At 41.9% G+C, this 19,832-nt stretch overlaps 1 long non-coding RNA gene across 2 annotated transcripts in view; it reads right to left on the bottom strand.

Moving 5' to 3' along the window:
* Positions 1-12,501: 12,501 nt before the first annotated feature.
* Positions 12,502-19,832, bottom strand: part of LOC111854271 (uncharacterized) — a 49,285-nt gene continuing 41,954 nt past the window's right edge. For both annotated transcript variants that reach the window (XR_011984994.1, XR_011984993.1), the window contains exon 5: positions 12,502-19,491. This is a non-coding gene — a long non-coding RNA (uncharacterized lncRNA). The remainder of the gene's footprint in view (positions 19,492-19,832) is intronic.

Raw genomic sequence — 19,832 nt, 5'->3', positions numbered from 1 at the left:
CACTGCTCAACCCATAGGGATGGATACTTCGTATCTGCCACTCGGTTGTACTTGTGAAATGTAGCGTGTCAGGCCAACAAGCTCCTCCCCCCACCAAGAGTACAGAGGGCACTAGTTCATGCACCTTCTGCAGATTCAGCTTCTAAAACAAAATAATAATTCTGTTTCCTGTAGCTACACTATACTTCAGCATTATGGGTGAGGGGCAGGTGAGGGCAACCCCCCCCACCTAAACCGGTGGCCAGAACTTGTGGAAGCTCCTTCATGACTGTTGGAGAAGCTTTCCAGGTGGCTGCATCTGGAAGCTGGTTGAAAGAACGCCAAGAGTCTACAATGCTGTCATGGAAGCAAAAGGGGCAATTTTGAAGAGTCTAATATTGGAGAAAATTTTGAAACACTGAGCATTTCTCTTGGCTGTGGCAATATTTGATACATGTTACTTCATTGCTTCAAGGCCTTTTACTATGAAGTGAATAACAGCTAAAATAGAGACAGATGCATTAAAAGCAGGTGTGTCCAGACTGATTGGTACTTTATTTTATGTGTATCACCATAAACTACTCAGAGCACTCCAGGTGCAAAAGAGATGAAATAGTGACCTGGTCCCTTTCGCACCTGCTTGAAAATGGGTTGATTATCCAGTATTCTTCATTTGGTTTAAACTGGTACCTTTTCCAGCCTCAAATCGAGAAACTCTGACCTCAAAGTGATGCCAGATAAGTGGAGGGACCCTCAGGATCGAGCCCGTTTATGGCCAAGTGAGAGAGACATATGAGAACGGGCACTCTGATAGTCACGTCACACTGGGCAGAGGGGCTAAATTAAGGAAAGCTAGCAAAGATCTGAAGGGGGAACCACCTGCAGAATTCTGCTCCGCTGCTCTGACAGCAGCCCTCTCTGAACAGGCCACCTGCAGAATGTTACTCCGTTGCACTGACAGCAGGCTACCTGAAGAATGTTACTTCATTGCACTGACAGCAGGCCTCTCTGAACAGGCCACCTACAGAATGCTGCTCTGTTGCACTGACAGCAGGCCTCTCTGAACATGCCACCTGGAGAATGGCGCTCCACTGCTCTGACAGCAGGCCGGTCTGCCTTTTAAGGTGGCCAGAGTACAAACGCAGACTGTGTTTGGGGACTCCCCATAGACCATCTGTGTCTTCCATGTTCCATGTATCTCAACAGCAATCTAAACCCAATGATTCCTTCAGAGCAGACCTTTCAGACGCACGCCATTGCAAACACATTACTGGCAATTGAAACAGCAGATGTTTTTGTAGTGATTTATTGATCTTGCGCTTATTGCAGTGCAAGCTTCTATATCTCTTATATCCACCCAGGTGTGGAACCAGGGGCAAAGCTAGATATTCTGGATCCCCTAACAAAATGTCAACTTGGACCCCCCAGACGGGATGGCACTTTCAATCTGAATGCGGGTCGGCAGATTTCGCTGATGGTCCATATTGGGCCCCCATCACGCGCTGGCTTCCACGAACCCGCCAGTATGTCCAGATCCCCCTGATGTTCCTGCGTAAAAATAAATAAATAATAAAAATACATTTTTACTAGCCAGCAGTTGAGCAGCACTAGCTAGCTGTTGAGTTTCTTTTACTCCACCTTCATGCTTAGACCACCACTGGCCCCCACCTATGCAAAGCAAGCACTAGGCTGAAATGTCAGAAGAAGAAGGGGGGGGAAACCTGATCAACTGTGCTGTTGATATGCTGCATGGGAAAGTCTCTGGAAATTTCTTAACATTCAATGAAAATGGGCAAAAAGCTGGAATGAGGGTTTGGATTCCCATCCCATAGCTTGTGCGGAGTTTCCATTTTCTGGCCAAATTTATGTGGGATTCCTCCCATAGTCGTCGTCCTTTTCTGTGCCAACTCAATGCGCCCATTATAAGTCACTGCAGCCATGACTAGATAAGCAAATACTGAAAATGGATGAAGAGAACGTTTGTCTTGCTGTAACTTATAGGGTGGCATGGCTAATTTAGACTCCCTCTTGAACCCTTTGTCTATTTAAGTTCTATTTTTCACTTTATTTAAACATGATCTACTGTTTCTTGTTTTTGTAATGTTTTATTGCAGTAGAACACTAGTTTTCTGCGGTAGAAACTCAAGACATAAGCTAAAGACCACACAAAATTAAATACAAGCTTTAAATAAAATTTCAACACTTGTCAATTGTGCCGTTATCCCATCTCAAACAGAACTTATACAACAAGTTCAAATTCTTATGGATTTGCCTTCAAAACCTGCTCTGTCTTCTTTTTGGATCAATGACCATCAATCAGGATGTCATCTCAGGCTGTACTTTTTATTTTACCATGAAATCCTTCCCAGTGCTCTGTTTTGGAGTTAATATTTAGATTTTAAAATTGAATAGGTGACTTCAATGAGAAAGCTAGTCACACTAAAGCTGTCAGTATGCATTAGTCGGAAGGTCCTACTTCTCAATTACAAGTATGTCATATTCAAGTGCTTTGCTTTTGAATTAAACTGAAAAATATGGTGGATGTAAAATACTAGGTAACGTGAGGTGATGTAATGCTGATAACTTTACACCATGGTAGCAGAACATTTGCTATGGATCGATTGACAAACAACATTGTTCTATATCAAGTGTTCACAGATTACAGATGCACACAAGCAACAGTTAATTATGATTGTACTGCTAAAAATAAACAGCTACTGTACATCCCATCCACAACTGAAAGCGTCCTCTTTGTCATGTTGAAAGGTTGAAGGTCATGCCAACTCCAATCAAAATTATTTTCAAATTTCCCCACTCGAAGGTACGACTTCTGGGGGCATCCATGTGCAAGTTTCAAGTTCCAACTCGCATTTTACATACCGATAGCACCTGAAGGCTGCATCACACACAGATTTTTTACATTATATTGGATTGTGGCATATCAAATTATTGAGATAAAAAATAAGTCAACATATTTTAAAAAGTGATAGAAGTTTTGAAAAGGTCGTACTGTGGTCTCTTACAGACACCTTCTGACTTTCAGACAACCTTCAGAGAATTATTCATTTCAGAAAAGGTTATTCTGAATATACCATTCCAAATTGAGCATAACTGCTGATCCTTATGTTGGAAAATGTATAATATACTATAAAATAACCCATAAAATCTATAAAAGTTACCGCTTTGTCATAAATTCACCCTGGTTTCTGTTTTAATTTTCTTGGCTTCAGATGAAATGAACTGGTAATAAGTTACGGTCATAATTAGTGAAACCCCATCTATGTTATTTGCATATACCAACTACATATTCCCTTCCTTTTCCGGCAATAAAGTTCGTTCTTTATTTAACATGGTATATTTTCTAGGGTTTTTGTATTGTTCTGTAAGTCTGCCCACCTTTGGTAAACACTAATTGCTTTGACATAGAAGTGTTACATACGTAACATATCCTTGCTGACTTACCGCATAGACTTGCCCCGGAATAAATCAGTATCTACAAATAAGTGAGTGTCATACTGTGCTTATTACCCTTCCTGCACTCTTCATGCATTCTTTACAACAAATGCACCATTCACCTCCATTGGCAGATACCAATGGCATGCATTGGACATGATGAAATCATTTAGGCTGCGCACGCACACACACACACACACACACACACACACACACACACGTTCACTACTCCATTTAGCTCTTTACAGCCTTACTTGACTGCGTCAAATTTCTGTTTTCTCATAGAAACACATAAGATCACTGACCTTGCAGAAGCGTACAGTCTTACTGAGAACTGAGCCGCAGACTAAGCCGCCACACTATCATTAAGCAGGCCTTCCATTTAACCTGCATGCATCATTTCCGAATTAGAGGTAGGCCACCCGGTCCCGAAAAGTTGGAGAAGACTCCAAATTTTACTTAATTAGAATAATTGTTACTCTCAGTTAATAGAGGTGATTACAAAGTGTTTACAAAGGGTTAGAAATTCCCCAAGCAAAGAGACATGCTTAGTGCCAAATTACCAACGATAATGTGAAGATTGTAGAAGCATTAAGCCTGTTTGTGTGTGTGTGTTATGTTAAATAAATAAATAAATAAATAAATAAATAATACATACACACACACACAAGCAGAGTTATTCCCTGCCTTTCAGTGTAGCTACATTGGGATCTTTATCCCAGGTTGCGCCCTGATCATTGAATTTGTCAATGAAGTAGAAAAAGAAATTAATTAAAAACAGGCAGGGCTGCAAGCGGCAGAATTCATATAAGGGGCCCTGCATCACCGTCCCCTTGCTCCCCCCAGAATGCTCCCCAAAAACAGGAAGAACACAATGTGACACTGTGCACAGCCCCCCCGCGAAACGGTTTATTTGTTGATCTTAAATTCTGTCACAGATGCAGAATAATATTTACCGTTCACGAAGTATCGATTCATTAACTTCAAAATCAGTTTTTTTTTAATTATATGGATGTCATACTTTAAGCCAGCCCCCCCTTAATGAACCTTGTCTATAATAATGATTAAAAGCAGCACAATAACAGACCCATGGGACACGTGAAAAGTCTTTAGGTGTAACATTTATTTTCATTAACAGCTACTCAGCAGACTGTTTAATCCAAGCACATTCTTTAATAATTCATTTTTGCTTGCTTTGCTCATGGGACCAAGCAAACTTTCTTTGCCAAATATCTGATTCCTTTAAGTAAATTAACTTTGTTTAATGTTCTGGCTTTTCTGACTCCTTTTCTGAGTCTGTCACCGACGGAATATCAGTGTCCTTTGAATGTATTTGTCTGTTTAGTTATTTATTTGGTGGTTGGTAATTAATAACCATGGCATTTTTAATAATATTACCCTCCATCGTTTGCCATCATCATCTGAGTTTTTTTTCTTCTTTTTTTTCCCCCCCTGAAAGCCATGTTAATGATGTAATGATGAAGCAGAAATTTCTACAGCAGGGGTCTGTGAATAAACGTCTGGTAAACAACCTTAGCTGCCCACTGATATTCAGAATGATTTCACATAAAACATGCGACCTCATACATGTAATTGATAGTGCATGAAGAAACGCCAGCCCTCAGGTCACCGTACACCCTCCCGGCAGAGAAACGCCAGCCCTCAGGTCACCGTACACCCTCCCGGCGGAGAAACGCCAGCCCTCAGGTCACCGTACACCCTCCCGGCGGAGAAACGCCAGCCCTCAGGTCACCGTACACCCTCCCGGTGGAGAAACGCCAGCCCTCAGGTCACCGTACACCCTCCCGGTGGAGAAACGCCAGCCCTCAGGTCACCGTACACCCTCCCGGCAGCCTGCCGATGCTCATACCTGGCTGTGTGGAGTCGGCTTGTTTTTTTTTGTATATGTCATCATTTGCATTTGCACACAGCGTATTAGCTCTGCACTGGATTTACCTTGCTTTTACATCTGCATTTATCAGACACTTGTGTGGCACGCATTTCTCAGAAAGCAGAGTCAGACAGGAGGGGCTGGATTGAAAGTATTAAGTAGCCCTGTGATAGAGCACACATGATCCCACGACAGAAATAATCGCAGGTCATTGGTGGCTCATGGAATTTAGAAATGTATCTAACACAGGGAAAATGTTACATTGGCTTTTCAGTGAATATCATGTTAAACATACAATCATATGAAATACCAAATCACATTCACTTGCTAAATGCTCTACTAGTACACGCCCAAATGGTTAAACCAGGCTAGAACAATTTAGGGCCTGGCATAAGGGCCAATCCACACGCAGGGCCTAAAATCAGCAAACTTACAATCACAGGAAAAGTGTTCCAATCTACTAATCTATTAATCTACTAAGTCTCAAACAACCATGCTGAGTAGTAGCCATGTATGTATATAAACATCCATAAAATTATAACTTGATGACATCAAGTTGTCTGCTTAAGACTTATAGAAAAAAAAATGTAAGCTAGGCATCCAGTACAGAGTTCCCCCTCCACTACAGATGAGTAGAATTTGGTTCTACATCATTCCCACCACATGGCAGAGTCAACTGCCTGCTCATCGTCCCACCCTGGGCCATTTGCTGTGACGTCCTGGCTGATTACGGTCCTGCCACTTGTTTGACCATCTGTACACTTTGAGGTGGAACATTGTCCTTCTGAAACCCAGCAGCCCCAGACAATGTGACAGGCGAAAGCTGGACACCAAATGCAGCGACAGGTGGAACTTTGCATTGAAATATTGTACCCAATTTCGAGAGACCCGTTTCAACAAATAAAAACATTTACTTTTTCAGATGAATAACATTGTACAAGGTTTTGTTTTGGTTTGTTTTTCCTCCCTGGGTTTGTTTCATATCCACACACACAGCTCTGTACGCATGCAACGAAACATCAATTTCCACTTCCAAAAAGACTCCAAATTCTGTTCTGTTATTTTTGCTGTGACAAAGATAAGATTTTGTTAACATACACAAGCCACAAAACCATGCAGGAGTTCACCATGTCTGTGCGTGGGCTTTACAGAAATTTTACTCCAGAAGTCTGTGCCTATTGTAGATTGGAAATGATCCATGCCTAGCTTTCAAGAACTTCTGCTGGAGAGATACAGTATATGCAGTTAAATCTGTGTGATACAATCTACAGGCAAGGGGTAAGTAAGTTAATGTGCTTGTTGATTAAATGGATTTCTTGGTTTTGGGGTAGATAGCCTCACTCCAATCAGATCCTTCTTGATGCTTCTGTGTGTTTGTCTGCCACACACTTTGACTACAGATCAAAGTATTTTGCAGATGTCCCCCCATGGAACATGTTCATTGATCTGAAGTTCATCTGGACTCTCAGAACAGCCTCTTTGAGAAGTGGTTCGGTTGGCTTTCCACCAAAGAGGAAGGAGTTAACGCCGGTTTCTTGTCTGTGTTTTAATCTGTTCTCACCCTCGCTGGTGGCAGCCCTTGGCTCCATTCCACCATCCTCCTGGAGAAGTCCACCTCTGCTGAGATAATGACACTGCTCATCATAAATCCATTACATCTACATTACATCTACATGTTAATACTGCGACATGGCCGGCCGCTCCCACTGTGCACGTCGTACTTATTCGTACGAGGAAGGGGAAGCAAGATGTGTCGCTGAGCACCATTAGGCAACGTTTGTTAATCACGTCAAAAAATTCACAGAAAATCATATCCCATGCACGCTCACATGGAGATTTTGTGGGTTTGAGCTATCATTTATTTCTGAGACATTACCCTGACATTCTTTTCACGGTTATTGTTTATATTTGTCTATTATTTATTATTATGTCTATTAATGTCCAAATATCTTTTGCTGTTTAATTGTGTGTATTCAGATACTGCAATTTCCTTTGGGATTAATGAAGTGTCCTTCAGAACAGACAGACACAGAAAGACAGACTAATGCACTGGCACTTTGAAACCCAAGGTCTGCTCCTCACATACAGTACAAGGTCTGGCCAAATTTGTGAGTAAATTTATGACAAAAAAGCATCCATATACAATGCCAGTCAAAAGTCTGGACACACCTGCTTTCAAAGCATTTGTCCCTCTTGTATCTTTGTTATTCACCTTATTGCAAAAAGCCTCAAGTAATACACATCAAATGTTGCAATGACCTACAGAAGTGTTCAACATTTCAAAGTTCTCAAATTTTAGGCTTTTCAAAATACCCCCCTTTACTTTGACGACACGATTACAGACTCTTGGCATTCTTCCAACCATCTCCCAGAAAAGCTTCTCCAACAGTCCTGAAGGAGTTTCCACAAGTTCTGGGCACCGGTTGGCTATCTTGCTCTTACCCTTTCATCCAACTCATGCCAAACCAGCTCTGTAGAGATTAATCAGGGGATTGTGGGCCAGGTCATCTGTCACAGCACTCCACCTCTACTTGTTCACAAGATAATACAGCACTTATGTAACCTGGAGGTGCTTTGGGTTGTTATCTGGTTGGGAATCAAATGATTTTCAGTTGGCCTCTCCAGCCTTTTGACTAGTACTGTAACTGTACATATTCTATAAGCAAGGAGATTTGGCTGTATAGTCAAAATAATAATGTTTGCTTTATTACTCACTTTAAGGACTCTTATTGAAGCTTATAGCTGCACCAACTATTGCCGGTATGAAACACATCTTGTTGAGGATGATGTTGTTTGAAAGGAATCAACTCGTAGAAGGAAATATAAGGTATAATGCTGATGTTCAAGCAGAACATGTTTTCCATGTTTCTTGGCAGAAGAAATTTTGTAGTGGGGGAAGCATCACTGTAGAGCTTGATCAGGAATATGGAAGACATGTTTATACAGAAGGAAAATTTAAACTTATCAAAGAGAAAGTATGAAAAACACAGACATTCTATGGTCGAACAGGATGGCGGTTCCTCAAATTTGTGGCTAAAGCGTGAGGGGATGCAGTGCCCACGACTTTTCACGTAAAAGCTTTTAGATCATTAGCTTGGCATCTACAGCTGCCGAAAAAGGTGACGTCCAAGAAGAATATCAAAGCGAAATCTTCAAAAGTAAATACATCACCGATAATCATTTATTAATAATACTGCCTAAGGCAAATACAATATTGTATTCGAAGAAACACAAAAATGCTGTTAGAATGAAAAAAGTACCTTAGTCATAAAAAAGTGAAGTTGGACCTTAAGTAGTTCCCCTTTTGTACTTAATCACTTAGGAAAATTACTTGAAATGCAATGGAAAATTCACTAACCATGATCAACCATCAAGGTATGATAGTCCATTAGTGACTTGCAGAGGCATTTATGATTATAGAAACTTTGAGCAGATGTACGCAAAATAAAATATTCATTTTCAAATATGTATTCCTTCACTGAGATCTTATACCTTTTTTGGCAGTGGTCCAAGTCAAAGTAAACTTTGACGCCTCAGCTTTAATATACACGTGAACAGAGAGATGAGACAATGTGGCTCCAGTTTTTACAGGTTTACAAAAAACACAAGAAATCATCTAAAGCAGGATTCTTCAGTTGTGTCTCTGGAGAGCCACTGGAGACCCGTTTTATACATCTCATATGCAGTACTGCTAGGATTGTCTGTCAATTACAATAATTACTTTAAAATGCAGTGCAGAAGTTGAATATAATTGAGTGAGTTGCCTTCAAACTTGGTCATTTGTGCTTAAATAACCTTCCATCAATAACTATCACAGTAACTGGTGATTGAATGTAGTTTACAAAAGGCTGGGAAAATCAGAGCAGCTGGATTGGATTTTGGGAGGTTTGTAAGGTTACAAACAGTAAATGGGAAGAAGATCAGCATAAAACCACAGAAATTACAGTGGATGTCACAGCAGTCTAAATGTTAATATGCATATTTGCAGTTCTGAAAAAGACAAAAAAGAAAAAAGAAAAAACAGGATAAATACGAACAGTGTATTTAATGCAGGAACGAAATAGTCTGCATTACGGGGGAAGTTAGAGTAAGAGCCATCAAACTGAGGTTGACAGAAGAGAATTAGGCAAGAGATATGAGGAAAAAGGTGGTTTCTCTCATGAATAATAAATTAGCTAATTTCCAATATGCGAAGGGAGGCGTGACGACATACAGGAGTGTCACTGGCAAGCTTAGCTGAATTTTCAGTTAGGTGCAACTTGGAACATGAGCCACGGGTGGGGATTTGAGTGAGGTGTGTGACTAGGGGGGGGGTGGTAAGCCTTTGTACCTGTGATCCGAAGATTGCTAGCTCCAATGGCATCTGTGGCAGAATAAATTACATCTTTGTTGGACCCTTGAGCAAGATCCTTAATCCCCCCCTCCTCCGAAACAGGAGAGCAAGATGGGATGTGTGAAAAGATGTGTTCCAACATGCTTGTGCAAAAAAAGCATTGCTTCTTTCTTACAGAAAACCTTCATGCACTTCTTTTACCATTCTGAAGAGGGTGAAGCAATCATTTTAAATGGTTTAAAATGGCACTGAAGAAGCACAAACTCATGGTTGCCATTTAAGGGATGGCCCACTGCAGGACATGAAATGTCCGATTTGTTTATCGCCTCCAATTTGGCTCATGCGTCCAACGTTGTCATTTGAAGTTGTGCCCCTTCAGCGTCATGCATTATTTACACCGTCTGGAACCATGCAGTGGAACTTGATCACACATGCGACCACTGCCATTCTGCACCAACACAGAGTCAGAGAGTCTTGCCAGTAAAATGCACATTCTCCATTTCACAGGGAGTGGAGAGAGCAGAGACAGTGAGTAAGCAGTCACGCTGAAGCATGTGTAGAAAAGGCATTCGCCCGCCCTGGAAAATGTAACCATCATTTGATGATGCTGCAGGTGGTTGAAAGATGGAGTGTATCAGATACACAGATGGTCGGGAGGACGGGGTCAGCTAAAAAAATCAAGGAAGTAGCACAAAAATGAAGGAAGTAGCACACCTTGTATTAGTGCCTGTTTTGACAAGCTGTCTCCGCTGGGGATAGTATTTAGCTGGAAACACTGGAGAAAGAATGTATCTGTTTTCAAACAGTCACTGTACAATTCAGCAATTTGAGAAAAGAAAAGGAAACCTGTTCGGAAAAGTCCGGAACGAAAAGAAAAATATCAATTCTCCCCGTGTCGTTGTGAGGTTTCCTCTGGGTACTCCGGTTTCCCCCCCCCACAGTCCAAAGACATGCTGAGGCTAATGGGAGTTACTAAATTCCCCATAGGTGTGCATGTGCGAGTGAATAGTGTGTGTAAGAGTGTGCCCTGCGATGGGCTGGCCCACTGTCTTGGGTTGTTCCCTGCCTTGTGCCCATAGGCTCCGGGCCCCCTGCGACCCAGAAGGATAAGTGGTTTTGAAGATGGATGGATGGAATTTATGGTTTAATTTCCCCGACCATTAAAATAAACTTTTAATTGGCACATGGATTGGTTTAGACACTATCTGTCTGCCCTACGGTGCACTGCATGGATGTTGTTGGCTTGTCCCTCAACATGACGTGCCGGCATATATCCAGCCCCCCCCCCCCCCCCCTTTAATTGCCCAAACGCAAAATCCCTGTCAGAATCTGGCCATCTTCAAGATCCAAATCGGCAGGGTGTGGAGTCTCATCCCAAGACACCCCTGCGACATACAGCTACACAGTTTCCTTTTCAATGCCGGATTAATTATTCTAAAAGCAACTAGGAACCATGGAGATGATGAAGATTCACCGTTATGACAGAATAGGAAGTAGATCACATTAATCAACACTTAACTCAGTATCTTTAAAGCAATATAGATTTTACATCCGGGTAACAATGTTATGTAACGTAAAAAGCCATGATCAATAAAGGCTAAGAAATTGTTTCCTAAGTGTTTCATCCAACAGAATGTAAAAGATATAACAAAAATATTAAAATGTATAACTAAAATCTAAACCTAATAACGTAGGTGTGTCTGTTGGTCTCAGAAACAGCTTCCCTGCTGAGATTGCAGTACACTGCATATAATGTATATAGAGTGTAGAAAATGATGTTATGAACAAAAACATCCAGGCAACGAAATTCCAGTGGCTAAAGACACCTCGTTAATGAGCGAGGCCAGAGGAGATTGGCCGGACTTGTTAACGCTAATAAGTACAAAAATAGCAGCTCAGTACAAGGGTATGGAGAATGGTAGAAAAGAGGGGGTACTAGCTGGTGTACCTAATAAAGTGGGCACTCAATGTGTGTATGAACAAATTCATGTCTCTTCTTAAAGTTAAGCGTGTGTGTTACCTTAGGATGAGAGGAAATGACCTCAGGTTAGTGCCGACAGGAATCAAGTGGACAAACACTCCTGAGACAATTCCAATCCCGCATGAACAGAGGAATCCATAAAAATCCATGGGAAACACAGGTTAGATGCCAAACAGTGAGCTGCAGCAACGTTCTCATCCTGGCAATAAATCATCGCCCCCTGCTGCCTTACAGAGGAAGGGGAATGTCCTTTCTAGGGCCTCTGAGCACTGACCTCCTGGGCTCTGAGCACCTGCTAATACTCCTAATTAATAATGCAATACCAGTCATTTTGCAAAGGCTATAGGGATTTAGGAAAAAGAAAAAAACATTACATTTTGGTTGTCCTTGCAACTGTTCCTTAACTACTGACAAACTGCAGTTTATGATATAGTAGTCAGTCTGTTTACATTTTTAAGCTCAAAAATGGAATACTAATTAGAGGGGAGTGATGTAAGCAGATGTGCAGGGCCTCGCAGGATCTGACAGTTCTGTTCAACAACATTCACTACAGTGGTTTGGCCTACATCATTCTGCACAGGGCTTCTGGAAGCCCAGGCGGACGCTGGATTTGTTCCCCGTCTCGCACAATTCTGCTCCCTTCACAGTCATGGATTTTGGGGATTAAAACACACTTTTTTGCATTAATTTACATATTCAAAATGTTAGTAAACCATCATGAAGTACAGCGATATTACAGTATGATTTTACTATAGGAATCAGAAAACTATTAATCCTGGAGAAAATCGTTTTTCTAAAACCACTCGGAAGACAGGAAAAGGTGCACAAGGCACACACAAAAAAAAACAAGATACAGAATACTCCTTTTTAAATGTCTAAGATCGTTTAATGGTTTGTGCTACAAGGTTTTTCATAATTCAAACAAATCTTGTCAGGTGCACAGTTCCCTTTTTTTGTAAAAGCAAACAAACAGACTAGGCTTTTAAAGTGAAACATCGTAATGCATTATGTTACATAATTATAAGCAAAGGAAAAGGAACACATGCAAATGCAGGCACTCAAAACGGGCACATTTTCAGTTCCAGCATGAGTTATCAAATTATTCTTGCCGCAGACAAAATACCAAAATTTACTACATCAGACAACGTTAATTTTCAGAAGAGCAGAAAGTCTTTCCCCTGACATTGACTTCAGAAATGAAGAATTCAGGTAGGAACAAGACAGACTTGATGTCATCTGACTGTTAAACACCCCCCCGTAATATTTCTTGCACTAATTAAAATGAGAGTAGGCCTTCATATGAACCAGAACTTATATACAGGTGCATATCATAGGGTACATCCTTCAGCCTACAATACCCATGTATTCCACTCCGGTTCGGTGCCACAGGACGTCACCTTGGAGGTCAATGTCTCCCACTAGACCTCCTGTGGAAACTAGGAATTCAGTAACGGAGGGCAATAGGAGGACAAGATCCACTACCGGGTGTGACTTCATTTGGCTATGTGGCACAGCTAAATCAAAATAATCAATACTTTAAAAAAAAATTAAAAAATACACCAACCTGTGACAGTAGAACATACTGTTGCTCAATGAATTTACTCCCTTATTCGTTCACAGGGTTGCCTACTCTCACACATTTGCCGTGACGCTCACGCTTTCAGATACTCACACAAGAAATCTTACTGCAAATCTATATTGTTCCATTATAAATTTAAAATTAGCTACATCAAAAGAATTAGGGTAGTTTGCAAACCCTATGGACCATTTACAAGGTAATTTGGGGTGGAAGGTTAAGGGCTTTGTTACAGGGTGCAACAGAGATGCAATTATTCTTCTGAGGACAGGACTCAAACTAGCAACCTTCTGAATACAGGCCAGAAGACTAACCTACTGAGCCACACACAGCATTTATTTTATAGATGGACAGGTGGGGAGACACATTCAATCGTTCTGCTGTTTGTAGTGCAACTACAAACAGCTACTCTGGTGGTCCTTACGTCAAACCTAGCTGGTTAGCAGTGCAAGGGGCCTGCCTCAGTAATCAGCTATTCTAACAGATCATGATAAACACTGGAAAAGGAGCCGGGTGATAGCTGGCACACGACCCATGTTTGCCTGCAGAGTAAATCTGTAGTAGTGACACGAAGCAGACATAACAATCTGGAACATTCCCTGTAACCAAAAAAACACAAACAAAACAGTTCTCACTCTGTTGCAGTCCCTGGTGCAGCCAAAGGCTTCCCTAGTCTGCTGTGTCATCCTTATCTGCAATGCCATATTTAATTCCACATATTTTTAGTGGGAGAATGAATTTACTAAATGTGATCGGAGACCCAAGCAAAGCTTCGACATGAAAAGCATTTTGTTATGTAAGGCAGTTCCTGCAGTGTAATGTGTAGGTCAATGAGAGGTCAGGTGTACTACATCTCGCTACGTGTCCACAAAGGGCAGGCGTGTATGGTGGTTTTGGAGTAACCTTTAGGTCAGCTGTTCAAACCCAGGTGTGAGGACTCTCCAGCAAATCAGTCTCTAATTAGTAATATAATTAGGGAGTTGTAGCAAAAACCATCACACACAGTGGCCCTTTCCAGATTAGAAGCCCACCCAACACAAATACTTCCTCTTCTTTAGGTTATTCAATGTAATGTAATACAATTTACTTTACATTTCTGAAGCACATTTAAACAATCAAAATATTCCAGAGTGCTGTACTGTACAAAATGAACTAACAAAACATAACTAAAAACACCCCCATAAATAGTTACAGTACCATACAACCAAGGACTAAAATAATAAAATTTCTTGCGGAGATATTTTTATTTAATGTATAGCTGCATTGCTTAATGAGGATACATTCTGAGAAAAGCAAAATTAGGCAATTTTGTTCTTGTGCGGACATTGGGGAGGGTACTTACACAAACCTACTGCCACATCGAGGGCGAGGGCAGAGGCGAGGGCAGGTATGGAGGAAAAGCAAAAGGGGTTTTTATCAAAGAAACGACAGGCAGGGCAAAAGAAATGGACCACGGGGGGCAAAAGGGGGAAGGGAGGATCAGGCAAGGACACAGGGCAAACTGGACCACACATGCAGGCAGCAACATCAGTGACTGGGCTGGGGATTATAGGACTGAAGGACGCTTTATACAGGGCAGGTGAGCGAGCAGACAAGAGGCACCTGGGGTGATCCACACAAAGGCTTTAACGAGATTAAAGATTAAACAGACAACAGGTCTGGCTCATTAGAGCCACACGAGGGAGAGACCAATGGGGAAGGGATGTAGGGCGTGAGACTGACATGGTATATAGCCCACTGCACTCCTAGGCTACAGAAGCCTTGTGTTTTAGTAGGGCACTCTAAAATAATATTAAACAATAAGTACAGTAAATACATAATTACAAATGCGGAGGTACCTAAATAGAAATACTAAGCTGACTTACTTCCAGAATTCCAACCTAAAATCATACACCAACATTAACATGATTTCCTTTAGATGCCTAAAATGGCACTGTATATCAAATCAATCTCTGCTGGCCATTAAAAGTGCATAAATAGTGATAGTAATTAGATACAGAAATTTTCAAAATTGATCAGTAGTGCAATATTCATATTTGTAACATGCCTGACCCAGCTTTAAGCAGAATTTAAATGACTGCGTCTTTGCGAGAACACCTGTGCTTCACAACTGCATACTGTCAGGCAGCTAGGGCTGGCTGTACGTGAGTATACTTAGCGTGCATTAAATGGCCAAACTCAGGCGTGAAGGATGAATGCAAAAGAGGCACAAGGCTCAGACCCTAACTTCCGAGCAACAACCCGATTTGAATGTTTTACGACGTGTCGGACGGGAAAGCGATTCCTCACCACTGGCAGTCGCGACTGCTGGGAAATTGCTGCATATTTATACAACAATGGTGTAAATAGGTGCTCTCATGCATGAACTGCGTCCTGCATGTGCCTGCGTCGATAACGGACGGCCGCCTGAGTGGGCGCTGCCCGTTCACGGCGCCTCTGCGGCGGGCGAGGTGGCCAGGCCGCGGGCGGGCTCCGGCGTCCGGATCTCACATCTCCTCCTCATTTACACGGGAATAATATCCCCGGTATCACGCTCAAATCCAATTGCTGTGAAAGTAAATTACCATCTATTCAATCTGAGGGCTGAATTAAAATGCATTACGGAGCCTTTTGTATGTGACTGGGGCTGAATCATTGGCAAAGCCATTAATTGTTGTGAAGGGCTTGAATGATACCGTTCCTGTCGGCTGCCTATTTACACATTAATAATGACTTCTCCTCCTCTATTCTCCTTACAGTCAGATTTTTAGTTAAGAGTTTAATAGTCAAAGGTACATATATATATACAGGTATCTGAGCAGCCCCTCCTGTACTCACAGTCCCTCTGCCCGCCAAACAAAATACTCTTTATACTTTCTACTGAGCTAATAATTCACAAGCCACAGAAGTTTCAAAATTAATAATAAATATGTACTGAAAAGAAAAGATGTGGATGGAATCCTTTCTGGAACATATGATACAATGTACCTTTAATGGCAGAATGTTAGAAGGTCTGCGATCCTGGCAAAGTAACACTGCTTGAATAAGCAGTAGGTGTTACACTGTTTTCTTTTTTTTATGTGTTTTGCTAAGCTTGGGATGGACGTTTTTGAGTGTAGCTAACAAGCCACTTGTGCATCTTTTCACAACTACTGATATACAAATATTGTCAGTCATTCCATCCATCCATTTTCTGTAACCACCTATCCTGTTGAGGGTTGAAAGGGGGTCTGGAGCCTATCCCGGAGACTACAGGCACAAAGTAGGGAACAACCCAGGATGGGGCGCCAACCCATCGCAGGGCACAGTCACACACACACCAGTCACACACACACCGGTCACTCACACACCGGTCACTCACACACCGGTCACTCATATATGCACACCTGCAGGTAGTTTGGTAACTGCAGTCATTTTATTTAGTTTTATTCTTTTCTTTTTGTACTCTTTTGTTTTACCCTTTCAAGCACAATGCGGGAAGAGAGTAGATAAGCCTTTAACTACAGAGAAGTTCAGTGTATTGTGTTTAAATCATAAAACTTGAAACCTGAAACTTGGATAGCAAACCCAGTCAAATTAATGTTGCTTCTGCTAAGTATTAAAAACAGCTTTTAAAATTAACATTTATATGTTAGAGTCTTAGGGAAGAATCATATATCAATAATCTTTGAGTAAATGTGACATTTTGAGAATGACAGGTAAACAAATTTGAGTGTACGTGAGGGTTGGGAGGATAATTGACACAAAGCAAACCAGTATCTTCTAACATCCACAATCAGCTCACTCCCAAGAAAAGAAATCATTCTGACAGCAGTGTCAGCATTACATTTTTGAGACATATCAGGAAATATTACACTCTGACAGATGCATTTCCAGATCTGCTAAATTATTGCTCATTCACATGTCTGGAATATTACTAGCAAAATTTAGGTCACACCTCACCCAAGGGTACAGCGGTACTTACTCTACAAAAGCCTCGAACCAAACCCCCAGTAACACATCCAGACAATAGAATCTTCTTCTACCGTGTGTGTTTATTCAGCACATGAAATGTTTCAGGGTTCTGTGGATTACAGCATCCATGAAAAGACCATCTTGTCAGCTGAGGTGAAACCATGACCTCTTTCTTTGGTACGTCACCCGCTGCCCATAGCTCAGGCGAAACAGAGCTGAAAGCTCGCTCTGCAGACCACTTTTTGGGGTATGGGGGAGACAGCCCCCAATGGTATCTTTGCCCTCGGCCCGCGGAACTGTCCCAAGTTATATAACGAGGCTGGGTAATAAGAAGCACAGTTAGCCTTTGCGGGGGCTTCCGGGATGCAGGGGAGGGGGTGATTATTCAGAGGAGCCATTTAATCTGACCTGAGCTCACATGGAAACCAACAGTGCCCCCCCCGTCGGCAATTTGTCACACAGCCATCCAAGCGGGGAAGAGAGGTTACAGGCGAGATGGGCTATAACTTGCAAAATGACTCGCAACCACTGAGGTTGAGGAAATAAATTTTTTTAAAAAAGGCAAAGGGGGCAGTGTCAGAGCAGGACAGGCAGCCACATACCCCAAGATGGAGATGGAGATGAAGACAGATGGGGTAGTGAGATACAAGGAACTCCTGGAACTGAAGCACCCAAGGGGTCAACCTTAATATTAACCAATGAAGAGTCTTGAATCGGTGAGTGACAGAGTAAGAGGCATTCTGGGGGCCAATCAGCTTTCAGCTGGGGCCAGTTCCCCTATGGCCACGCCCCTGAATTAGAACATACATGCATTTTCACTGTATATTTTTAAAAGACGTATGTTCTGACAATTTTGAGCAACATGTAACGATAACAATATCAAAACAATACACTACGAGAATTCCTTAAGCCAGATTATTGCTATTGGAAATGGATCTTCAGCGGAGATAACAGTTAAGTCAGAATGTTATTATGACCACATACAAAGACATGTTAAATTCAACATGATTGAAATGCAAAGAAGCCGCCAGGGCATTTCATCTGATGTGTAGGTTATTGTCTGCTGGAAGTGACATTCTCTGAAACACTGATGCACACTGCAGACCTGCAGATCTAGTCTCACCCAGCTAGAAAATAGCTCAGATATCACAGGGAACCAACGAAGAAAAAACATGCATAGATTTGTGGTGCTGCTTGTCAGTTCCTTAGCTGAAATGCTAATATTTGCTAATATGCTAATATATTTAACATCCAGTCTGGAAGGAAGATCGGTTTTTGCTACATGGTGAAGGTTGCTAAAGGGCACAGATGGCAAGGCTGGTGAGTTTCTAACATTGATTTATTTTATTTCTTTAATTTTTTGATATATATATGCGATTCACTCCCACCTGGGGTCACGGTGCACACAGATTGCCATGTGTTGCTGAAAGAGGACCAGTCTGTGGGAATGGAGCTGCCAAAGGTCATGTGTAAAATCATTCCCAGTAACCTTCCACTGGGGAGCGAAACTTGTTTATAGCACCCACTGGGTTCGGTGTTCTGCAGGAGCTTAAGGGCAGACATTAGTACAACGAGCGAAAACATCCTTATAATCAATAACTTAGTAAATAAAACTAAATAGCATCTTTAAAAAAATCCATAAAATCAGCACCTCATAAATAATAAATGGTTTAAACATATCTGCTTTGAAATGAAATGATTCGAAATATTCACATAACGGTAAATGTGTTTGGAGGACCAGCTAACCCTGGGGGGGGGGGGGACAATCTTATCCAGAAAGGATATGCGAGTGCCTATGCAGGTTTTTGCTGCAGCTCCCTAATTAGATTAATTACTAATTAGAGGATTGATTGGCTGAAGAGTCCTTACACCTGGGTTTGAACAGCTGACCCAAAGGTTACCCCAAACACCTGCACACAACCGGCCCTTTGCGGCTAAGACTGCCCCCCCCCTGAGCTAACCTGTGGCCGATGCACTGAGGGCTGGTTCCTTCCTGGGTGCCGTTATACAGTGAGCGATCAGCACTGGCAGTAGTCAGGTGTCAGATGGTCCCAAGTGGGCTTCATGGTCCCACAGTGGCACTACGTCTCAGCGGTTCAAGCCAAAGCCCAGCCCATCCCTTCATGCCGGCTCTCAGAGTAACAACGACAAACAAGGTCTAATACAAATGCCCTTTCTGCATCTGCTCCATCCATCTTCACACTAGGTCACAGGTGCCGAGTCGCCTTCCGGTCAGGGTTGGGCTCAGCAGCTGATGCCGGCCTGAGGCGTAGGGGCAGGGTTGCTGCCCGGGGTCCAAACGCTTCACTGTACGTGCAAAGTCCATCTTTACTACGGAGGTGACTCTGGGAAGAGACAAAAAACTGACATTTTAAACAAAATGAAGGCATATTTGTATTGTGGATTTGTACTGGGATATATGCGCACCACCATGTCTAATTTATATTTGCTGTGTTTTACTAGTAAACTGAAGACCAATTTCCCCCAATGTAACATCAGTCTTACATTAAAATTAAATGCTATAACCATGACAATCAAAAAACATTACATTACAAATACTTGAAATGTAGCTTCATCAACTGAGTATTGTTACACAGTCTCCTCTGAAACCTTACTGTCAAGTTATAATTGCACCAGTAAAGTGCTGAGACGCATATAAGAACCTACAACCTTCTGTTCACTATGG

This window comes from Paramormyrops kingsleyae, chromosome 23 (assembly GCF_048594095.1).
Source record: "Paramormyrops kingsleyae isolate MSU_618 chromosome 23, PKINGS_0.4, whole genome shotgun sequence".
NCBI classification, from domain to species: domain Eukaryota; kingdom Metazoa; phylum Chordata; class Actinopteri; order Osteoglossiformes; family Mormyridae; genus Paramormyrops; species Paramormyrops kingsleyae.
Note: the sequence above shows the minus strand (reverse complement) of the source record. Positions and strands in the feature narration are given on the sequence as shown.